This window comes from Bubalus kerabau, chromosome 1 (assembly GCF_029407905.1).
Source record: "Bubalus kerabau isolate K-KA32 ecotype Philippines breed swamp buffalo chromosome 1, PCC_UOA_SB_1v2, whole genome shotgun sequence".
NCBI classification, from domain to species: Eukaryota; Metazoa; Chordata; class Mammalia; order Artiodactyla; family Bovidae; genus Bubalus; species Bubalus kerabau.
Window position 1 is genome coordinate 184,316,533 of NC_073624.1, and position 9,176 is coordinate 184,325,708.

Consider the following 9,176-nt stretch of genomic DNA (forward strand, 5'->3'; position numbering starts at 1 on the left):
AATCAAAAGCGTCTTTCTACTTGGTGCTATGACCTATATGGACTTCCCTGGTGGCTTGGTGGTGAAGAATCCACCTGCAATATGGGAAATGTGGGTTCGATCCCTGGGTCAGGAAGATCCCCTGGAGAAGGAAATGGCAACCAGTATTCTTGCCTGGGAAACCCCATGGACAGAGGAACCATGGGGTCTCAAAGAGTCAGACAGGACTTAATGACTAAACAACAATGACTTATACGGGGGACAAATCTAAAAAAAGGGTGGATATATGTTTATGTATAACTAATGCATTTTACTGCACTGAAGAAACTAACAAAACATTGTAAATCAACTACACTCCAATAGAAATTTTCAAAAGTTAAATACATTCACTAAAAAAGTTATCTTCCAGGGACTTCCCTGGTGGTCCAGTGCTTACAACTTTGTACTCTCAATGCAAGGGGCCTGGGTTCAACCCCTGGTCAGGGAACTAGATCCCACATGCCACAACAAAGGATCCCAAGTACTGCAGCTAAGACTAGACACAGCCAAATAAATAAATATATATATATATATTTTTAAAAGGTGTCTTCCAGTTGCCTATTTAACGAGAGATAACATCTGTGAGGTCTGAAACCAAAGAAGGTTTGAGGAACTTCTACAGATCAACCGGAACAGGACACTAACCTGAAACACAGAATATGGGTCAAGAGCAGAAACAGGTAAAGTCACAAAAGAAGAGCCCACTCAAACCCACCAGGCCGTATCCATTAGACAGACACTGCTTTTTGTATGTTAGTCACACCTCAGTAAAGTTTTTGTTTTAAAGGAAGCCCAGGGAATTCCTTGGTGACCTAGTGGTTAGGATTCTGGGCTTTCACTGCTGTGGCCAGGGTTCAATCCCCGGTTGGGGAACTGAGACCCTGCAAGTTGAGCAGCATGGCCAATTAATTAAAAAAAATTATAAAAAGGAAGCCCAGAAGATGCATGAGCTTGTAAAGAGATGCTCACACTTATCAATGCTCAGAAACACACAGGTCTGGGGGCTACCTTGGTGGCTCAGTGGTTAAGAATGGTGGTCAGTGGTTAAGAATCTGCCAGCCAATGTAAGGAACATAGGTTCGATCCCTGGTTTGGGAAGATACATGCTGGGCAGCAACTAAGTCCCATGCACTGCAGCTACTGAGCCCATGCGCCAACAGCTACAGAAGTCTGTGCTCTGCAGCAAGAAAAGCTACTGCAACAACAAGACCTCACACAAAAAGCAATAGAGAGTAGCCCCCACTCCCCACAACTAGAGAAAACCCGCAAACAGCATCGAAAACCTGCACGCTACAAGAAAAACCCAGCTCAGCCAAAAAAAAAAAAAAAAAAAAAGAAACATGCAGGTTGGAACAAGATGTCACTTTATCGTTCCCAGGTTCACCAAAATTAAACAGTACGATAATGCTCTGGCCTGCCTTGCTCCTGTTCAAGTGGGAAGGAAACCAGTTTGTGATGATGTCATTGAATGCTTTTGTTAGCCAGGAGGGCTGGCTGGGGGTGGGGGGCAAGGGCGATAGCATCTGTAATGATCATGCATCGGATACAGGGGGTACATCTACCCCCAACAGACAGCGCAGTGCAGAGCTCCCCTCGGCTCTGCCCTCAGGATCTGACCAAAATCTGAACACTTCTCTCCTTTTCTTCGGCTCCCATTCTCCAACAGCCTCCTTCAGGGCTCACTTGGACCAGTGCGGTCACCTTAGCAACCGTACCTTAAGCCCCCACGTTCGGTCCCTCCTGTAGCAGCCAGAGGGTGCCTGAGCAACTGAGTCAGATCCCAGCCGTCTTCTGCTCAGAATCTTCCATGGCTCCCATCTCCCTGTGGGTTAAAGGCCAAGTCCTCCCATGTTCCCAAAGGCCCTACACAGCCTGCTTTTCCACCACCCTACCCTCATCGCCTCCTAATCCCCCACACTCGCTCACTCAGCTCTGACCATGCCTCCCTGCTCCACACATGGTTCTGCCCCAGGACCTTTGGACCTGCTGTCTCCTCTGCTTGGAATGCTCTTCCCCCAGGTAACCACAGGGATCCTTCCCTTCCTTCCTCTTTCAGCTCTCTAATTAAAGACCCCAGAGAGACTTCCCTGGTGACCCAGTGGTTAAGAATCCACCTTACAATGCAGAGATTGTGGGTTCAATCCCTGGTCAGGGAACTAAGATCCCACATGCCACAGGGCAACTAAGCCCACAAGCTACTAGAGTCAGCTCCGCTATGAAAAATCCTACATGACATAATGAAGATCTTGTGTGCCAAAACTAAGACCTGATGCTGCCAAATAAAAATAAATATTTTTAGAAAATATGGTGGGTGGTGGTTTAGTTGCTAAGTCGTGTCTAATTCTTGAGACCCCATAGACTGTGTTGCCCACCAGTCTCCTCTGTCCATGGGATTTCCCAGACAGGAATACTGGAGTGGGTAGCCATTTCCTTTTCCAGGGGATCTTCCTGACCCAAGGATAGAATCCAGGGCTCCTGCATTGCAGGTGGATTCTTTACCTACTGAGCCACCAGGGAAGCTCAATGTAAACTACATTGAAAATAAAGACCCCAGAGACATGTTTCCTGACCACCCAGGAGAAGACAGTTCTTCTCTGACCCCACTTTCTTTTTCTTCTCGGTACATCTCTCCACTCGACATGTTATATTATATCACACATCTGTCTGTCTTCTCCCAGCTCCATCTCACAAAGATGTCAGCTCCAGGCAGGCAGGGATGCTTGTCTGCCTTGCCAACCTCTGTGTCCTCAGTCCTAGAACAGAGCCAGTGTCCAATGAACCAAACTCAGGCTCAGAGAGGTGAAGTCCTCTTTTCAAGATCACACAGCAGGTAAGTGGTAAAGCTGGGAGTCATGGGAAGATTTATTTAAAAAAAAAAAACTTAAAAAAATTTATTTATGGGGGGAAGGAAGGAGATAGTGGGATGTATGGAGAAAGTAACATGGAAACATACATTACCATATGTAAAATAGATAGCCATTGGGAATTTGCTGTATGACTCAGGGAACTCACACCAGGGCTCTGTAACAACCTAGAGAAGTGTGATGGGGAGGGAGGTTCAAGAGGGAGGGGACATAGGTATACCTATGGCTGATTCATGTTGATGTTTGGCAGAAACCAACATAATACTATAAAGCAATTATTCTTCAATTAAAAATAAATAAATTTAAAATATATTTACTTATTTATTTGGCTGTGCCCGGTCTTTGCGACATGCAGGATCTTTGATCTTCCTTGCAGCGTGAGTTCTTTAGTTGCGGCAAGCAAATTCTTAGTTGCAGTACGTGAACTTTTGGCTGTGGCATGTGGGATTTAGTTCCCTGACCAGGAATTGAACCCTGGCCCCTTGTATTGGGAGCACAGAGTCTTAACCACTGGACCACCAGGGAATTCCCCCACGGGAAGATTTAGAGCAGTCCTGTGTGAGTCCAGCTCTGTGCTCATAACCATCTGGAGGCAGAGGAGAGACCCTGCAGTGGGTGCCAGGTTCTCACTCCAGCAGCTCCGGGCCAGGGGCAGTCCTGTGCTATGAACCTCACCTGGCTTCATTCTCTCACTAGTACACCCTTCCCATTTTACAGTCAAGGAAACCAAGACACCGAGAAGGGTTGTTTGTTTTTTGTTTTTTTTTTATCCCCTGATGTAACAATTTTGGCACAAGATTAAGACCTCCAATTCTGGTGTTCAACTGACCTTGATGTGACGAACACATGTAAATAGGATGGAGAAATCACAGAAGGCCTCCTGTGGAGGTGACACTGAAAGCTGAGGATGAATAGGGCTATGGCAGACTTGCCATTGAGATCCTGTTGGAGAAGACTCTTGAGAGTCCCTTGGACTGCAAGGAGATCCAACCAGTCCATCCTAAAGGAGATCAGTCCTGGGTGTTCATTGGAAGGACTGATGTTGAAGCTGAAACTCCAATACTTTGGCCACCTGATGCAAAGAACTGACTCATTTGAAAAGACCCTGATGCTGGGAAAGATTGAGGGCAGGAGAAGTGGATGACAGAGAAAGAGATGGTTGGATGGCATCACCGACTCAATGGACATGAGTTTGGATAAACTCCGGGAGTTGGTGATGGACAGGGAAGCCTGGTGTGCTGCGGTCCAGGGGGTCGCAAAGAGTCGGACACGACTGAGCGATTGACCTGAACTGAACTGAACTGAACACACAGATGGCTGTATCAGATGGTTTTCTCTGGGGAAGGGGAGAAGTATCTGAGAATTAATGGGCTCTGGGAGCAGCCTTTGGCCGACGGCTGATGGGGGTGGTGGGGCTGGATGAACACCCCGGCTCCCTCTCCGGCAGGTGGTTTCACTGAGGTGTGTGTCCTGCACTAGCTCCCAGAGGTCCTGAATGCTGAAACTGCACCTCCAGCAGTGAAAGCACTAACCACTGGGAAGCCAGGGAATTCCCACCAAAATTCACAGGCTGGAACTTCCCTGGCCGTTCAGTGGTTAAGACTCCAAGCTTCCAATGCCGGGGATGTGGGTTCAATTACTGGTCAGGGATTAAGATCCCACATACTGTGCTGCTGCTAAGTCGCTTCAGTCGTGTCCAACTCTGTGCGACCCCATAGACGGCAGCCCACCAGGCTCCCCCATCCCTGGGATTCTCCAGGCAAGAACACTGGAGTGGGTTGCCATTTCCTTCTCCAATGCATGAAAGTGAAAAGTGAAAGTGAAGTCGCTCAGTCGTGTCCGACTCTTAGCGACCCCATGGACTACAGCCTACCAGGCTCCTCCATCCATGGGATTTTCCAGGCAAGAGTACTGGAGTGGGGTGCCATTGCCTTCTCCACCACATGCTATGAGGCAGGGTCAAAAATAAATAGGTAAACAAGTATTTTAAAAAGCAAACAAAAAATATGTGTTTAAGCCCTATTTCCTAGGACCTCAGAATGGAACTGTATTTGGAGAATGGGGTTTTTTTTTTATTGGAGTATAATTGATTTACAATGTTGTATTAGTTCTTGCTGCTGCTGCTGCTAAGTCGCTTCAGTCGTTTCCGACTCTGTGTGACCCCATAGATGGAAGCCCACCAGGCTCCCCCGTCCCTGGGATTCTCCAGGCAAGAACACTGGACTGGGTTGCCATTTCCTTCTCCAATGCATGAAAGTGAAAAGTGAAAGGGAAGTCGCTCAGTCGTGTCCGACTCTTAGCGACCCCATGGACTACAGCCTACCAGGCTCCTCCATCCATGGGATTTTCCAGGCAAGAGTACTGGAGTGGGATGCCATTTCCTTCTCCGGTATTAGTTCTTACTGTACAGCAAAACGAATAAGTTACACATACACATATATCCACTCTTTTTTAGATTCTGGTCTCGTATAGGTGATTACAGATACTGAGTAAAGTTCCCTGTGCTAAGCTGTGTAGCTCCTTGTTAGTTATCTGTTTTGTACATGTATTTGTGTGTGCGCTCAATCATGCCCGACTCTTTTGTGACCCCATGAACAGTAGCCCACCAAGTTGCTCTGTTCGTGGGATTTTTCAGGCAAGAATACTGGAGTGGGTTGCCATCCCCTTCTCCAGGGGATTTTCCCAACCGAGGGAATGAACCCAGGTCTCTTGAGTCTCCTGCATTGGCAGATGGATTCTTTACCACTAGTGCCACCTGAGAAGCCCCATTATATATATGCTGCTGCTGCTAAGTCGCTTCAGCTGTGTCCAACTCTGTGCGACCCCATAGACGGCAGCCCACCAGGCTCCCCCGTCCCTGGGATTCTCCAGGCAAGAACACTGGAGTGGGTTGCCATTTCCTTCTCCAAAGCATGAAAGTGAAAAGTGAAAGTGAAGTCGCTCAGTCGTGTCCGACCCTCAGCGACCCCATGGACTGCAGCCTACCAGGCTCCTCCGTCCATGGGATTTTCCAGGCAAGAGTACTGGAGTGGGGTGCCAGTGCCTTCTCCGCATTATATATATATAGTAATGTGTATTTGTTTATCGAGATAAGATCTTTAAAGAGGTCGTTGAGTTAATATGAGGTCCAGTTAAGACAAAGCCACCCCAGGGCTCAGAGGTGCCAGTGGGTAAAGATGAGAATCTCGGGCACTGGGATCACCAATGCCACCTTGCGCGATGCAGACGGGAGGGCAGGGCCAGACATCAACGGAAGCCACTGCGCTTGCGCTAAAAACCCATTAGGAAAAGCTTCCCAAAGTGGGAGGGGAGAACCCACGGCAGGAACCTGCTCTGAGGATTCAAGCCACAGAGTAAGGTCTCAAGGTCATGGAGGAAATGGTTACTAGTTGAGGGCTGGACTGCCCTGACCTCAGCCTTCTGAGCTGAGCTTCAGGCAGCTCCTCCCTCCTGCGTCTTTCAGATTTACATACGTAGAGGGACAGCTGACCTTGGGCTGCCCTTCTGGAGCAGCGTGGCAGAAAAAAAAAAAAAAAAGGAAGAAAAAAAGAATCCAGGTCCAACATTCCCAACGTTGTATTTGTCTGTTTACATATCTGGGTCCCCAAAATATTTGAGTTTGTGATGACAGGGACTTCGTCTGTCTTGTTTGGCACAACGGTGGGCATACAAGTGGCGCTCAATGGATGCTCTTTGAATAAAAAATTGAATGAATTAGTGAGTGAACAGATGCCACCCATCCGTAAGAAGCCTTGACTTTGGGCTCAAGAGACAGACCTTCACATCTCATCTGCGGGGGCTGAGACACGGGGCTTACCCCACTGTGCCTCTTGTTTCCTCTCTGTGAAATGAGTGTCCTAACAGCACCCACCTCCAGGGATGGGAGGAAAGCATCCAGACCATTTGCCAAGCACCTGGCATGGAATAAGATCTCCAAGAAGTGTCTACACCAACTCGCTCAAATCTTTTAAGAGAGAACCACAGAAAAAAGGTCCGAATGCAGCCAACAAAGGAAATTCCTGTGCTGGGCGGGACTGTTTTCCATGACCCCTGAAGTCCTAGCTCAGTTTCGGGTCAGAGCTGTTTTTTGTTTCCACAGATCAGCTCTCACTCGCATGGTCCAAGATGAGGTCGTGGTTTCCAACATCCCTGCCAGGCTCAGCAAGGAGCATCCGCTGAGATGGTGAGAAAACCCTCCCGGGAATGCAGAAGCCTATTCTCCAGTCCCCTCCCCCACCACCCCGTCACCTTTGAGAGTCATAACATCCCTCCATTTTCTTCACAATTTCTTCTGCGTGCCAAAGGAATCCATGCTCATTCTAGACAATTTGTGAACATTTTTTCAGAGAAAAACTACGTAAGAAAAGAAAAAAAAAAAAGTTGCCCCAAAGTCCAACAAGGCTGACATTTTTGTGAATTTCCTTCTGGTCATTTTTCCATACAGAACAGGTAACTGTGCTAATTTTTCAAAAGATGAGATTATTCTGAACGCACAGCTTTGGAACCTGCTGTGAAACCTGCAGAAAGAGAAAGGGGGACAGAGGATGAGATGGTTAGAGAACATCACCCAGTCAATGGACATGAATTTGAGCAAACTCTGGGAGAGGAACCTGGCATGCTACAGTCCTTGGTGCCGCAAAGAGTCAGACACAACTTAGCAACTGAACAACGTGTCCTCTGGCAATACGTAGGGATTTTTCTACTTGGGTTTTCTCCATCACTGAGCCTCCAAGGCCATGGTGGATTTCATACTTTATGATAAGAAAGACTGGGACTTCCCTGGTGGTTCACTCACCAAGATTCCAGGCTCCTACTGCAGGGGACGTGGGTTTGATCCCTGGTCTGTGAACTAAGATCCCACATACCTTCTGAGCACAGCCAAAAACAAAACAAAAGCTAAGAAACACTATACTCGTGAGGGAAAGGGCAGATGTTGTTCAGCCGTTAAGTCGTGTCCGACTCTTTGTGACCCCAGGGACTGCAGCACACCAGGCTTCCCTGTCCTTCACTATCTCCCAGAGTTTGCTCAGACTCATGTCCATTGAGTCGGTGATGCCATCCAGCCATCTCATCCTCTGTTGTCCCCTTCTCCTCCTGCCCCCAATCCCTTCCAGTATCAGAGTCTTTTCTAATGAATCAGATCTTCACATCAGGTGGCCAAAGTATTGGAGCTTCAGCTTTAGCATCAGATCTTCCAATGAATATTCAGGGTTGATTTCTTTTTAGGATTGACTGGTTTGATCTCCTGCTGTCCAGGGAACTGTCAAGAGTCTTCTCCAGCACCACAATTCGAAAGCATCAATTCTTTGATGTTCAGTCTTCTTTATGGTCCAATACTCACATTGGTACATGACTACTGAAAAAACCATAGCTGTGACTATGTGGACATTTGTCAGCAAAGTGATGTCACAGGTGGTCAACAAGGCATCTATGTGGTGGTTAAGAGTGAGGCCCTGGAGTCAGATTCTGGCCCCTACCACTTTCTGACTCAGTGGGAGTGTTTTAATCTTTGGGCCTCATTTTTCCCATCTGTAAAATGGGGATATATTAATCCACTTTTTAAAAATATTTATTTTTATTTTACTTATTTGGCTGTTCTGGGCCTTAGTTGTGGCATGTGAGATCTTTAGTTGCAGCATATGGGATCTAGTTCCCTGACCAAGGATGGAACCTGGGTTCCCTGCACTGGGAGCATGCAGTCCTAACCACTGGATCACCAAGAAGATCCCTATATTAGTCCACTTAATCTCACAACAAGTCTGGATCCCACAAGAGTCAACAGCAGAGAAAGGTTTCATGTCTTAAAAACATAAACTTAGCATTCACAGTGCACCAGGCTCTGTGCTAAGCTCTTTTCTTAAAATTTTTAATTTTATTTATTTATTTATGTTTGGCTGTGCTGGGTCTTCTTAAGCTTTACATGGACTTTCTCTAGGTGCAGCGAGCAGGGGCTACTCTTCTTTGTGGCTCGAGGGTTTCTTATCGAGACGGTTTCTCTTGTTGTGGAGCACAGGCTCTAGGGGTACAGGCGTCAGCAGTTGCGGTACACAGGCTTAGTCGCTCTGCAGCGTGTGCGATCTTCCTGGACTGCGGATCGAACCACTGTCCCCTGCGTTGTCAGACAAATTCTTGTCCAGTGTTCCACCAGGGAATTCCTCCATGTTCTTAAGGACCACACCACACTGCCTTCCTAGCAAGTTCTGTAAATCACACCTTCAATACTGTATTACTTATATAAACCCACAAAACATGCATCCAGCATTGTCTGCTTTGCCATTATTCATGGTATCCAGC